This window comes from Coptis chinensis, chromosome 3, assembly GCF_015680905.1.
Source record: "Coptis chinensis isolate HL-2020 chromosome 3, ASM1568090v1, whole genome shotgun sequence".
Classification (NCBI taxonomy): domain Eukaryota; kingdom Viridiplantae; phylum Streptophyta; class Magnoliopsida; order Ranunculales; family Ranunculaceae; genus Coptis; species Coptis chinensis.
In genome coordinates this window covers 5,483,116-5,499,023 of record NC_141458.1, presented here as the reverse complement: position 1 = coordinate 5,499,023, position 15,908 = coordinate 5,483,116, and the positions used below count along the sequence as shown (strand labels likewise).

General features: G+C 36.5%; 1 protein-coding gene and 2 pseudogenes across 2 annotated transcripts in view; 2 read left to right on the top strand and 1 right to left on the bottom strand.

The window, feature by feature from the left end:
- Positions 1-5,635: 5,635 nt before the first annotated feature.
- LOC147507516 (putative Peroxidase 48) lies at positions 5,636-7,766 on the top strand (annotated as a pseudogene).
- Positions 5,939-15,908, top strand: part of LOC147507509 (putative Peroxidase 48) — a 53,330-nt gene continuing 43,360 nt past the window's right edge. Inside the window, exon 1 of the mRNA XM_086600225.1 lies at positions 5,939-5,960. The gene's annotated coding sequence lies outside the window, so the exon portion shown is untranslated. The remainder of the gene's footprint in view (positions 5,961-15,908) is intronic.
- LOC147507515 (protein ALTERED PHOSPHATE STARVATION RESPONSE 1-like) lies at positions 7,960-13,544 on the bottom strand (annotated as a pseudogene). The gene is made up of 4 exons (XR_015217689.1): positions 12,599-13,544; positions 11,014-11,186; positions 10,278-10,507; positions 7,960-9,025 (listed from the first exon to the last, which is right to left on the bottom strand). The product of XR_015217689.1 is annotated as a protein ALTERED PHOSPHATE STARVATION RESPONSE 1-like (transcript).

Below are 15,908 nucleotides of genomic sequence, written 5' to 3'. Positions count from 1 at the left end.
TATGTACAAAGTGTACATTTGTGCAATTGTTAGTTATATATGGAAGGAACATAACTTGGAAGATTGAGAACCTTTGCACAAGATTGGCAAGTGGTTAAAAGTAGACTTATCAAGGACATGGGAGTCTACTTGCAATGTCAGTGAAATGAGGTGAAGTATTCAGACGAGCTGTAGATTTTACTGGAGAGATTGGGTGTTGTCTTTGAGTATATTGTTAAAGTTCCAAAACAATGTATATGGGGGAAACCTCAAAGAGGGATAAAGAAGTTAAATACTGACGGATCACTAAAAGATTATAATGAAAATATTGGTGGTATAACTGGAGACTCAAAAGGCGTAGTACTACTAACTTATATACTAGAGCAGGAGGGTTAAGTTCAATTTTATTCCAAGAACTGAAAGCCATTTTGGTAGGACTGCAGGGTTGCTTGAAGATTCAAATACTCAGAGTTGAGATTGCCTCTCAATCGTTGAGAGCAGTTAATATTTTGAAGGGCAAAGAAAGAGCCCCATGGAAATGTGAAGATATACCTATGGCTATAAGAGACCTACTGCACCTATTTGAAAATGTTACCTTATTCATTCATGTATTGGCTATATATGTGGCAGTAAAACCTCTAAGGGCAGAGTTCGAATTTGTTCACCAACAACTTAATTTGCTGTAAAAGCTACCAACGTTCCTAGTTCCCCACGTGTCTTAATAATACTCTCTTTTTTAATTTTCATTTTTACAAAAATTAATTAAAGAAATATAACCCAATAAACTAAAAAAAGAAATAACGATTTTCCTCAAGATTTTTTCCCAAAACATTGTGTACTCTCTCTCTCTCATCTAGCTTCTTCTCCTCCACACCTCTTCTTCTCGATTTCGGATTTGAGCCTAGATTATGATGGCGAACAAATTCGGATTGAGCCTAGATTATGTATCATATGTATCGTTTGCTTCCACTAGTTGCAAATAAAATAATAATTTTGGCACCTCTATCTCTTTCCTTACACTCTTCTTTGAGGTTTTGATCGATCAACACATGATTCTGTATATTTAATCAAGCAGGACCTCTTAGTTGTAAGATTTGTATCATTTATACTGAAATTGATGTACAATTAATAGCCCTTGGTCCTTTGATATACGAAAGTTAAATTGATACTACCTTATTAGCAATGTGTTAGTAGTTCTTTCACTTCCTTTTCTTCAGGCTGTTGTTCTTGTTGTGTTAGTAATGTATTTAATTTTGCCATATTTTTAGTATCGGTCACAATAATCAGCTCTTGATATACTTTGACATTTAGTTCAAGTTTCATTTAATTCATAGTTCCTATTTCTTACCTATATGGCTATATCTGGTCACCATGACACCAACATGTTTGGGTCTAAGCACATCTCTCCGCTTTTAATTTCACTCGGGTTATACCGTTCAGAAATGAGTCCCGTTCAAGATGAAATTCATTATGAACTCACTTACAAATTGATTCAATGAACACACTTAGAGACACCAAATCCGTCATACTACGTGGAATTTTCAAAACAATAGTCCAAAAAAGGCTCAAAACATAAACATAGAGAACCATAAACCTATTTTTTGTGTTTTTTAGCTAGAAAATATATGAAGGTGCTAGAAAAGAGGTATTTTTATTCTTTTTTGGATTTTTTGACATGTAGAAGGATAGAACGAGTGGAGAGAGAGAGAGTACGCATTGTTTTAGGGAGAAAATCTGGGAAAAAATCGTTATTTCTTTTTTTGGTTTATTGCATTATATATTCTTTTAATTAATTTCTATAAAAAAGAAAACTAAAATGAAAGTTTTATTAAGATACGTGGGGCACTAGAGTGCTGGTGGATTCCACCAACAAAAGTGTTGGTGAACAAATTCGGACTCCTAAGGGCTGGGGATGGCTATTTTCTTCCAAAAATTCACTAATATACTATTTTATATATAATTAAGGTTGGGTCATAATCTCTTGAGACTTGAGAGTTTCCAAAAAGAAAAAAGTTATGGCGTTGGGTTATATTCGTTTCTTTTAGATAATATTATATTATTCTTCCCTTCATTATTAGTTTAGCAAATTACAATGTGTATATCTACATATTTTATGGTTTTTAAATTGGTGGAAGTGTGTACTAATTTTACTAATATATATATACTAATTTCTGTCATAATAATTATGAGGAACTAATATACATAACCAACATATATTATACACGTGTCCAGCACAACTCGTCACTATATCAAGACCTGCCAGGTCACTCATCATACCAAGACCTGCCAGGATACTCATATCATGACCCGTGATATGCAACTAACCAGGTCGCTTATACCAAGACCACAACCAAGTCTTGTAATGCTCAAAGATAGAAAGGCAGATGTTACAACAATTATGTAACAACAACCATGCACTTTATTGCATCCTCATTAAAGCTCATTCAAGACCACATTAAGCAGAGGGGCTATAAAATCAGGAGGAGACATCATCTAAAGAGAGAGAGCTTCTCCACTCTGGAAGGGCATGGCTTCTTCTCCACAATCAATCCATTTTCCTATTCAAAGGACCAATCAATAGGAACTACGTCAAACTTGATTCTAGTTCACCGAAGAACTGGATACGTAGGCAGCTCGCGTCTATCGCAAGCTCAGTCAAATCCACAACTTAATCCCATTATCCTAAGTTGTAAGACTAATTATAAAATCTAGTCTTTACATTGGCGTCGTCTGCAGGTTGAAGTTCTTGAGAAAACTACACTTTTCACTTGTTATTCTCAAGCCCACGAAGCATGGTGTTGGTTGTTCTCAAATAATCAACCAAAGAGGCTTGCTTGCCATAGAGTTAATCCATTACATGAAAGATAAGTTTTCCTTATCGATCGCTTAATATTTCATAGTTTCATACTACATAGCCTTTTGAGTGGGTTTTGTTATGGTTCATGGGAAAGGCCAAAAGTTCAATTCATTTTTGAACAATCTTGTTTATGTTCAATTATTATATTCAACATAGTCATGAATTTATACAATTATCGCCTATGTCGCATGAACAACAGTTTGAATATCATTTGCATATTCATTTGCTTACCAGTACCTTTATTTTAGTTACAAAGTTTTGCATGGTGGCGTTCAAGATAGATTAAATACTATTGTGGCTATGGCCATGAGTCCATAACCTCGTTTGGAAGTTACAAAATTTCTTGAGTCATGCATCAAATTTGCCCGATGCTATTAGCTAGGTCGCTGGTGAATATATATCTAGATGGGATCCATTTAATTTCTTCTCACCAGTTACAGAAATCAGCATGACTCAACTCCTTTAATCACTAGGCCATTTGATTGGCTAAGCTGACTTCCCGACTAAATAGCGACCACCTAACAGATGCAATTTCTAATTATGTTCGAAGGTTACAGTACATAGTTGGAGGCTTTCATTATTTTGTTGGATCCTAGGTATTAAGGCTTATAATGGCGGCTTGGTTACCAACTCTTATGCGCTAATTCAACGTACACTTTTGGTATTGCATATAATTGATTTGTCTAATTATAACAATAACACTTCTGAGAGATCAATGTGACTCAACTCATTTAATATGCCACTAGCCTAGGGGCTTAAGCTCACTACCCTTACGAATGGTATTCATCTCCTTGATTGCTCTAGATAGAGTGGTCACTAATTAACCATGACTAGCTACAAACAACAAATGATATTGCTTTCGACCTCATCGATAGATCGCCTATACCAGCGACAATCTTCTTGGTATAGCTAGAGCTATGCAGGTACTATCATTAAATTGCTATGTCTATACGTTGACATCTTGCGGCTTAATGGTGGCGAACTAAGCGAGAGACTTAACTGCAAGCTTCTTGAATTAAAGGGCATTCCGGGACCTTCAAAGGGAGAAACCTTTGAACTACTTGCGGCGTTCTCCACTCAAAGTTGAAGTAACTTGGTTTATTTGGCTATTACCGGACCTTCATTATTGAACTAATTTTTTTTTTTTTTTGTAGTGCAGTTTTCTATATATACATATAGATTGCAAAAAGCGAAGAAATCAATCATTAGTTCCCAGCTACATTTCTTGGTACAAATATACGTCATGTTGCTAGATAAAGGTTCAACTCAAGTTGAATATTGTCACCCAAAATAGCAAAGAATCAAGTTATTCTTTGGACCACTAATGGATACAAATCCACACACTTGCATTTTGAAAGTTCATCACTTTGTTGATCGATATCTTTGGAGGTGAACAAACTTTCAATCCATTGCAAGTCATTTCGGATTGTAAAGTGGAGGTTTCGCTCTCGCTCCCTAAAGGATTGATTTATTGCGAGGATAATACAGCTATCTTTGGTCTTTGACTACGAGCGGGAGATTTCGATCTATCATAAATCGATGGCACTCTGAATGGGAGCTCATAACAACCATATCGCCAATTGATCTAGTGTAGGTCAATCAAGCTTCAAGCGGGGGCTAGTCACGACCATCTCGGTAGGGCTAGTCATTACCATCTAATTAAATAGGTTCAATTTAGTTATTATACTTTATGCATCTCGAATTACTACGCATCTATGGTATTAGCTCACATTTTTCAGGCCAGTCAAGCTCCCAAATTTGGGGGCTAGCTATAGTCACGCCAATTCAAGGCTAGCTATCAGCTTCGACCTCGAAATCAAAATGCTCACTCGAGAACCCCAAAAGCGCTTACTAGAGCCTTCCGATCACTTTCGAACTAAAAGCAGCTCTGAGAGCTATTGTTGACTTTGACGAAATATTACATGACTTTGTTCGATATATTAATCGATATTTCCGTATAATATAATGACATTTATTATATAATCGGCCTTATATTTTTCATATATATATCGACATATAAAACAAAATTTTATTTGGTCACAAAATCAGATATATCAAATATTTTCGATATATATTGGTTTTAATCAACGATATATTTTCAATTTATTCAATATTTTGATCATTGGAAGAGACAAGGGACAAAGAGGGACCCTTATATTTTTAGTTTATCACGGTAAACTTTTATATTGAATGGTAAATTTGGCATAGTGGAAGTGTGTTTTGACTTGTGACTTCTATCCGGTAGCAATCCTCCCCGATTTATTTTCCCTTTTAAATTTGGTCTAAAAAACTTAAAATACTGAAAAATTTGTTGACGTGGGGTTCGAACACAAATTACTTGAACTGAAATACTTACGGGCCGTGTTTTGCAAAGCGGACCGGATCCTTTAAAATTAAGATAGAAATAAAGACATCTTTCCAGGATGGTAACTATAAAAGCCCATATAGGAGCTGCATTGGAAGCCCATTTTTACATTGGTCCCTCAAATTTAAAGATAGAGAGGCTTATAAAGGCCCATTGGTGATGCCCTTAGCCCAATCAGGACAGTGTCGGTTTCCGGATCTTCCACGTCAGATACTTCAAAATTCCAATCATTATTTCGGAAAATTCAGCGAAATTGAAGTCTACTCATCAGAAAAGATACCACAGGTGTAGGCCCACAGGATTGGACGTCAAACAAATTACCATGCGTCCGTTTCCACCAGAATCTGATCGTACAACATAACAAACTATTAACCGTCAAACCGACCATAACAAACTTTCTGTTAATTTTCAGCTCACTCCCACTTTCTTTCTTCTTCACTTGAAAAACTTCCACCATCAACACATAAACCTTTCACTCTGCAACAAAAAAAGTTTCAATCTTTCAAGAAAATAGGAAGAAGAAAAAATGTGGGAAATTGCAAAGAAGCTAAGTATAATAGTGTTGACAGTTTCACTAGTTCTTTCACTTGGTAATCAAAGTGGAGAAGAAACAAGCAAGGATAATGATGTTGCTGATACAAGTTCATCATCTTTTTCTATACTAGTTCCACCTTCTTTTTTCATGGATTACTCCTTCGTTTTGTCTAACAATGACATGAAGATTACTACTACTTCTTTCAAGAATGAGCTCAATCTTGAATATGATTTCTATCGCGATACTTGTCCACAAGCTGAGCAGATTGTTCGTTCGATAGTTCGATATCTTTACAAGAAACATTCTAAGATTGCTCCTGCTTTGTTGCGTTTGGTGTTTCATGATTGCTTCATTCAGGTACTTTTCCTTCACTTTTCTCTGTTATTCTTTAATGGTCTTTTGTTATATTTGTCAAATTTTGTCATGTGTTCTTGTTGTTAATTGGTAGTGAAATCTGATTTGGGTTGTTGACTTGTTGTTTTTTCCTTCTTCTGTATATGTTGCACATTTCTGTTTGTTATGCCATGATTAAAAGTTGTAAAACATGGGTTCTTGATATTTTACTTAGATTTTCATATGTGTTCTGTATCTTTGTATTGAATTTCGACATGGACACTCGATATTTTGATGGGGAGTTTGTTGCTTTTGATAAAATGGGGATTGGTGCGCGCAGGGGATGTGATGCAAGTGTTCTATTGGCATCTGTTGATGGAATTCGGTCAGAGAAAGACACACCACAAATGACACATTGCAAGGTTTCAATGTAATCGACATGATAAAATCGAAGATCGAGGACGTGTGTCCTGCAACAGTTTCTTGTGCTGATATTCTTGTTCTTGCAGCTAGAGAAGGAATTGCTATGGTAATACTTTTGAGGCATTTGATTTATTTCTAGTTGATATTTTTTGGTTCTTTTCATATATTTGCTCATCTAAGTGTATATGTTGAAAATGTAGGCTGGTGGTCCTTATTATCCTTTGTATACTGGAAGGAGAGATAGTCTTATGTCATTTCCAGAAGTCGGGGTATGAGCTTCCTTCTCCATATGATGATCTTTATAAGACCCTTACATCTTTTTGCTAGTAGGGGATTTGATGAAAGGGAGACTGTCAGTATCTTAGGTAATCCTATTTTTCTATCTTATATTTTCTGTAAGTTCTCTAGTTGATTTGTAGAAATGTTGTCTTAAGATAATTGCTTTCCAATTATCCCATTAGAACTTGTCTTGTTCATCAGTTTCTTCGATTAGATACTAGTATTCCTGTTTCCTAAAGAGAAATCAATGATGTTGTCAATGGGAATATTAAATGCATGTGCTTGGTATTGCAGTATTGGTTGTTACATACAGTCCTAATGGAACTGTCATGGTTTGTTCGTCAGGTGCTCATAGTATTGGAATAATTCACTGCCAGTTCTTCCACAATCGTCTATACAACTTCGCAGGGAGTGGTGGACCTGACCCTTCTCTTGAACCAGGATTTCTGAACCAGATGAGGTCGAGATGTAATAACAGTGGGGATTTACCAGAGGAACCTGGCATGAATATGGACTATGAGGGGACAACATGATCAGGGTTTGTTACACACTACTATAAGAGATTGGTGGAAGGGAAGGGAATTCTACATGCTGTTCAGCAGTTGATGGCCAGTGAAGCAACTGCAAGCTGGGTTCAAACCTACTCATTAGATGGACCACTGTTCCAGCGGGACTTTGCTCAAGTGATGATCAAGCTTTCGAGCCTTAGAGTCCTTACAAGTCCACTGGGTCAGATCAGACTCAATTGCTCTATGGTTTCCTCTGAAGGGCTATGAGAAGACGAATTTCTGCTTCGAAGTTCATGTCTATATTTTTAGTTCTTTTGTTTTGCTTTCCAAGTATGAAATGTAGAAGAAATTTTGATGTAGCTTTTCTTTGTTCAGTTAGTTTCAGCAGGAAAACTCATTCAACACTGTTTCCATACAACCGGGACCAGGTTTTTTGTTCTTCAGAGATTTGCAATAAGATTGGAACTAAGTTGGCACACTTGGTTTAAGACATCAGAATTTGTATGCATGACACATGATACATCAAGCTCTAGGACCAATGAGTCACCATCCAGCATTTACAAGATAACTGTCGTAAAAAAACATTATATTGCAATTAACGCCTAAGTAATAACTTACAGTCACTTTCTGTTATCCAGCATCTAAACTTTAAAGTGTCATAAGATAGGTAGAAATGCAATGCCAACATTAAAAGTCGCATAAATTATATTTATCTTGTCACAAAAAAAGAAGGCCACTTAAATGTTAGGGCCCTAAATGTTATACACGGAATTCCTTCTATACAGTAAACATAATTTTCACACCCTCATGACACTTCTGATCGCTTTTGCATCTGCATGACAAGATAGTAGCAACTTATACAGTTACACCTATCAGAGCAAGCAAAATTTGACAGCGTTTGCAATGTACAGACACGGAATCCCTATACATAAATAGTATATTAAGAAAGGCTTTCACTTTGCTTCTGTGATTGTGTGAGAGGCAACAACTTCTTATACATACTTGAAGCAGCAAAAGAAAAATCGGACATGGCTCGGAAAAGTTCAGGCAAGTGAGTTTTCAGACTCCCTAATGACTTCTCCCTCACCTGCCTGAAGTGCTTCTGGTAGGCTTCTTCCTCCCCTTTCAACCTATGCGTCAACATCTCAATTGCAACCTGCCTCTCAATAAGGGGGTCTTTACGGTTTACATCTTCAGTCCTCTCCGGGTCCATCGCATCAGGTGGTGTCCTGCGCTCCATGTACTTTTGGTACCAATCCTCATATGCTCGGGTCTTTTTTGCTAGTTCTTTCCTGGTATCTTCGCATTGAATCTTCAGTTTCACTTCATCCTGCTGATGCAGCATGATATTTTTCATAACGGCAGAAAAGCTATATATTGCACTACTCGCAAGCTGATCTGGTAGCCTCTCAAGATTCTCATGCCAGACATGAAGAAGGGCCTGAACTGGGGGCTGTTGAACTCTTGGTGGAGATGAGACCTTCTCCTTTAAGTTGCTCTCAATTGGGATGAGGTTTAGCTTTAACCAACTGTTGAGAGTTACTATGCAATGTTTCTGATGTGTCATGAGTTTCCTAAACTGTGTGTGCCAATCTTCAGCAACCCCCCACAACTGGATAGTCCGCTTGTGGTGGTCCTCACTTGTTTCCTTTGGGGAATCAGAGACATCCAGTGATCTCAGATCTTCAACAATCTTCATCTGTGCTCTGTGCTGAGTGTTCATCGTCTCCCACATTCTAGCCATCCTGTGATTCAGATAGCAAACAATTAATCGCATGCATGACTGAAGAATGTTTTTTAACCCACTCTTTTGAGTGATCAATACCAGAAATTGTGTAATTACTACCAACACGAATTGTATATATATCACTTTCAATTGCTTCTCTCCATGAGATGTAATGAAAGCCTTAATTTATTAATAATTTCTAAAGTGGTCTGGAGCAGTCTGTTATAATCATATATATGTCAGGCAATACTAACCTCATCCTTTTAATGTTTGAAGAATGTTAAACCAACGAAAAACAATTCTCAATGCTTTTTAGTACTCTTCCAAACATTGACTCCTGTAACAAAATTATACTTAGTAATACTCGTATTGCTGACAATACACTCATGCATAATTCCTGATCGATTTCACAAATATCATAATATTTAGCGAGCTATATAATTTCTCAATTCTGTCAGAAGGTACTTATTCGATCTAATAGAATGATTTTGCAATTTAATAAAGACTTACAAATGAGCAATATTCAACATTAGAAACCCATATGATATCATGTGGAAATTTTTGAGATATTGGCTAGAAAACAACCACATGGCTGGGCGACTTTAAAACACTTATAACAAGTATAATCTGTATATATATATATTTCTTTTTCTTTTCTTAATGAGCTAACTTTTGTATTAAAAAGCTGTAAAAGAAAGAAAGGGTGGCTATTTGCAAAATAGTGTTAATGTATTTCTAAAGAAAGGAATACATTGAACACTAAGTTAAACAAGGGTAATTGCATTGTTGTATATGCATTACCACCTTGGGGACAAGCTAATCAAAGTTATGATAATGCGAAAATAGGGGGTCTCCCATTAATGTTAAAATATATAAAAAATAAATAAAATAAAACTTTTCATTTACATTTTACCATGTTGATTTTACTTGTTGATACTCTCTTTCTTTCTTCATGGTACATCACTTGAGATAATTAAAAAATAGTTCTACAAAAACACAAAAAGTAAAATATCAAATGACTATCGATATTAACAAGAGGAGCAGAAATCTAATATTACTTGATTTATGGGTACACTTAATGTAGTGGGAGTACAAAGGAAGATGAATTTGTACTGAACAAAATTGGCCACAATAGAAAGGAGCTTGCAGACATGGGAAGGTAGGTAGTCCACAACCAAGTCGTGGGTCCAGAAATGCTTAACAGTTCATTAGTGAGAAACAAGTAAGGTGAATAATTAGATTTTCAAGATTATCTCTGCTAAGCAACTTACGCATCAACAAAGCGAGACAAGCTTTGGGTACAAATGATCATCGCCAGAAGCATGCTATCTCTGAGACTGTTGAATCCATGGATTGCATATCAACGATGTATCTTGTATGCAAATGAGCTACTGCTGATTTTGCTTTCTCCAAAGCTTCAGAATGGGTTCCATGCTTGTTTAAACTTATTGAGAAAAAGCAACCTTTTAGTTGATACTCGAAGTTTCATAAGCTCTCCTGCCTGCACAGAATGATTTTCCACTATGCACATTAGCAAGTAATTTGAGATACAGAGGATGTAACAAAGTGGATAATAAGATAATTAGAGGAGTATCCTACAAGCATACAAAGCATGAAAGTGGTTAAGGCATTGAAGGCCAATCCCATTCTTCTCATGGCTTATGTTTAGTACAGGAAGGTGCACACTATACACACGATCCATTCATATGCTCGGCCCCTTCTTTAAACCACTTTTTTAGGATGAGAAACAACAATTGGGGAGTCATGGAACATTTAGCTTCTATAAAAAGTTAATTACATATTGGGGTACTTAGTTTCATCGTCTTCGATAATGAAACAAAATTTGCTTGTTGAGCTCTTTTGCAAATTTGTTAGACCATTTTTCTGTTATTTCACTAAATAGCCATCTGAAACGAAATCAACACTAAGAGCAGCTACTCAGAAGATCTCATCTAGGGGAAAGGTTAAAGAAGAGGATTGAGAAAATAGAAATGCAAGTCAACACACCTTGACTTCATCATAAAGCTTTTTCTCCCATGCTAGCAACTTATCCAACACAGAGGCTAGAGATTCATGTGCATCAAAATCGTCATCATTTGCCTCATTCATATTCTCTAAACCTTTGATTGACCTATTCCAAGTAATAACACGCATAAGTCTTGCGGAGTGATCGATGTGCCCTGCAACATATTTTGCACTTTTCTGTCAGTGTGAAGCCAGATATTTTTCTGTTAATCAGAAGAAAAGCTAGTAACATGTATCTTTGCATAAGAACCCTGTAATGGAAAGACTTCTAAATAGGGATGCAGTCTCCAGAAGCTAAACTATACAGACTTTATCATTCGATTCTATAGCTGCATACTGGACTACCAAACCATACATGATAAGAAAAACTTTTGGAAACCAGTGGTATGATATTATCCAAATCAACTTTTCTATTGATAGTTTTCCAAAAGCTATAACTCTCATTTTCAAACTCTCTCCAATATCAGATCCAGACAGCACATGAATTATTAATCTTTTTTTCATTGTTATTCTTCTGTGATCCCCTGCTTCTTAACTATTCCAATAACAACAACATTACACCATTATCTACTTTTCATTTAACTTCACCTTGATAAGGTCTGTTTTTTCCCATGTTGAAGATAACATGTTTAATCACATCTACAAACAGATAAAATGATTTACATGGATATGATCCCTGAATTAATTGACCCAGGGGCAGTGTGAAAAATGAGGAAGTAACAGGAAAACTTCCAAGGAACTGAATGAGCAATCATAAAACTCTATCCATTCAAGATTAAAACGAACAGAGAGCAGATGAATTATTAAGAGACCAAAACAAAGAAACATCAGAATCTAGGAGTCTAATCTCAAAGTTGAGGGATCGGTGTTCACTGAGTAGCAGCAGCAAATAGAATAAAATGGAAAGTAAAGGCTCTAAAGGACGGCAAAAAGAAATCGATGTTTACTTGGCTCAGGGGTAGTCAGAAATGATAAAGGTGAGATGTGTACCTTGAAGGTATACTTCAAGATGTAGTAAAATTCCCACTCCAAATTTAACGCTAATAAACTGCATGCTAACACACACCTACATATTACTAAACCATGAATTGCATCTGAAGACAAAGCTCCCAAGCCTCAGCAGATTGTTAGTCAATTACTCAATTTAGTAATGTCACTATATCGAACAAAAACAAAACAAAACATGTTAGGAATAACAATAATAACCACTCTTCTAAGCTATGGAACAATGGAAAGGATATGTGTCTCCTCTCCACAAAGGCATGAAATATTCAGCAGTACTAACCTACATAATCCTGAAATAATGTAATGGAAATGGAGGGACAAGGGACAACACCGTGTGACTGTGTCCAATTAAAAAAACTCCTAAAATTGGAGTGCCCTTGTAAAAATAGCTAGCTTCTAAATCAATCTAAATGGACAGCCTACCATGGAAAATAGGATTTATATTTCAAGAAGTTCAAGCATTGGATTCTCACCAAGACCTTTACCAAAAACATAAATCTCACCTACAGCAATCAAAAACACAAAACGAATTCAAATGGGTTCAAGCCAAACAATCACGTACCTCGATTATCAGCAAAATTAGAATGGTAATGCATTCGATTTGCCTCGAGAAGCTTCGACACTTCATAAGCACTCTCAGAAGCCTTAAGAAACTTATCATCCAGCTCATTTAGTATTTGCAACAAATTAACATTACTCGAGGCAACAACCACTTCAGGCAATTTCACTTTCTTCACAGCCTCAATCACATTCTCTTCTCTAAACACCTCAACCTTAGGACTGCTACTACTAATACTTGCACTAGTACTACCAATATCCATATCAATTTTCTCCGTTCTTTTAAGTCGATCCTTGTACTCCTCTTTAGGCACTCTACTTTCCTCGGTTTGACTTAAAGACGGTCCAGGTATATCATGTACAGGAGGGAAAAAAAAGTAATCCCAAGTATTATCCTTATTCTCAGGTGGAGGGGGAGGTGGGGTTGGTTTACTCGGTGGTGGGGCACGAGGCGGGGACGGAGGTGGCACCACTTCCTCGACAAGTCTCGCAGCCCCACCGCGCATACTACCGCCCCCACCACGGCTTCCATGTCGACTATGTCGTGGTATTAAATGATCATCATTATCGTCGACATCATCATCATCATCTTCTTCTAGAATGGTGTCAGTTGGTTTGGACTGAACTTTGGGGATAACGAATTCAGGCATACTAGTAGCACGAAGAAGGGGTGGTGGTGGTGGGAATACAAGAGGAGGTGGAGGTGGTGGCAATGGTTCAACAGGTGGTGGTGGAGCAGTGGAATGAGATGTTGCATGATGAAGATCATGTACTTCACCTATTGCATAGTCACTAAGAGCTGCCCCGGTGTTTTTAAGTGACACAGTGTATGCTGAGTGACTGCTTGCAAAATGATTGCGTGCACTTACTGCTTCTTTCATGAATTGTTTTCTTTCTTTGCATCTTGTTACTGCTTCCTCGTTTTCGATTTTTTGATTGTGTGCACCCCATAGAGATTTGCACAAGAGAGAGAGAGAGAGAGGGTTTTGTTGACTTTTGGAATTTTGGAGGTAAATGATGAGGAAATGAGAGTTATTAGGACGGTACAATTTAACTGTTGTTTTGGGAGACTGCTATATTCAGGAGTCGGCTAAAGTTGGGCCTACTGCTTCTGCTGTAAAGTTATAAATTTCGGCACAGCCCCAAACTCCAATAATGCGGCTTCTTACCAGCAAACTGAAAAGTCCATCGTAGCACTACCACTTTCAAATGTGAGATCGGCACTATCATTTTTATTTTTCCCTAAGTGATCTTTATTAAGATTTAAGAGGGATAGCACAAAATTACAGTAAAAAGCTAAAAAGTAAAACAACTAATGAGGACCTCACCTGGTTAAAATAGACAGCAAAGTACCCCCACAGAGACCACCACCATCACTCTCATACTTACTGAAGCCTAATTTTAGATGAAATCAGTAATTTTTTTTTTTAATGGTGGAGGGGTTTTATCACAGTATTTCTGATATATCATCACTCAAATTTTTTACCAAACGTTTGCTAGTTAAGACATTCTACCAGTCTAAACCACCATAATATACAGAGTCAGTGATATTTATGTGGGCATATATATATTTTTTTGGGTCAAATAATGTGGGCGTATTGGTATTTGTTGAAACACTAGGAAGTTAGTCTAGTTGTCCAAGATTGTGTGCAAGCCAAGCATAGGATTTGGAAGTGGCTTGTTTTTATCGATAAACTTTGCAAGAGAACATTCTCGAACATAACAAGATAGATTTTGGCAGCAGATGGTTCGACATATCTGACTACCCAGCAGTCCAGCTGCACACCAACATTCCTCACGTGTACAGTTAACCGCCAAATGTTCGTAGAAGTCTTAAAAAAAAAACACGTTACAACCTCAGCCACCTGTTTCCTCAAAATCCACAAAAAAAGAACACTTCTTCACTTCACTTTGACATTAACGAAACAAGCCCACACCCTTTCCTTTCTTCTCATTCTCAACAATGGAGCTATCTCTAACCCATGTATCTCATTACAATCAAAATTTTACAAAGGAGTTAAGTTGGAAAGAGAGTGTAAGAAGTTGTCAAGTTTTAACTGATTCTTCTTCAAATGGTATTCCAAGATTGGATTTTTTAAGACACTTTCGGGTTTCCGCTGTAAACTTGAAGTCAAATGAGGAAACTTTTGCAAAGGAGAAGAAACAAAAGGTTTCTGTTAATCCTGTTTATACTCCAACTCCTCCAAATAGAGAACTAAGAACTCCTCATAGCGGGTAAATTTATTCATTGTTTTTTATTACTCAAACATATTGTGTTATTATTGGATTGGGCAAAGACTAGTACTTTTTTTTTGTTTTAGCTTGTCAATGTGGAATTTGAACTCTTATATGCCAGTAAGTAGGTGTAATGATCTTATGGAAATATGAGTTTTGAATAAATGGTATGTTTGTAATTTGATGTGATTTTTATGAAATTTATTTGGTTGTTGGGGATAGGTATCATTTTGATGGAAGTACTAGGAAATTTTTGAAAGGGTGGTACTTTAAGGTGGTGATTCCAGAAAAGAGGCAAAGTTTTTGCTTTATGTATTCGGTTGAGAATCCTGCATTTCAGAAGAAGTTGAGTACACTGGAGCAGGTGACTAATGGTCCAAGATTTACGGGAGTCGGGGCTCAAATCCTTGGGGCAGATGATAAGTACATTTGCCAATTCTCCGAAGAATCTCAGCATTTTGGGGAAGTAAGTTTCACGTATCAGTAGAATACATCATATGTCTTCTTAAGAAGGCATTTAGTATGATACTTTAGATTTTTAGAAGTTTTTATATGATTTTAATTTTCTTTTAATATTGTTTGTTTAAGTTGAATAATAATGGCTCTTCTTGCATTGTTTAGTTGAGTTCATTAAATACGATGAATCAGAACAAAACCATAGCCGTACTGTTGCAGTCATCAAATTGAACCGAGTTAAAACTATTTAGGGGAGTCTTTAGGCACACTCATTAATTATTATTTTTGAGTAGCTACTTCCAAGAGTGTTACTTGAGACTGTTTTGTGGCATTGCTTAGCTAGTGCATTTTCAAATAAAGAGGGTTTGCTCTATGTTCCCATTTTTCGTCTCTAATGAGGATTTTGTTGGGGGATTTATGAGCCATTTATTACATTTGAGATTTACTAAGTTTTTAGTAGCTTTAGTACCAAAACTACAAATGTCATATTTTAAAACCTTTTGCTTTGTTCGATGCAGTTGTATCATGCCATAGAAACAGGTTCTAAACTTTGGCTGGTTGTTCCGTAACAAATTTTTTACTTTTTATTTTCTGTTTCAGTTCAAGTTGGAAATTAGTATCTT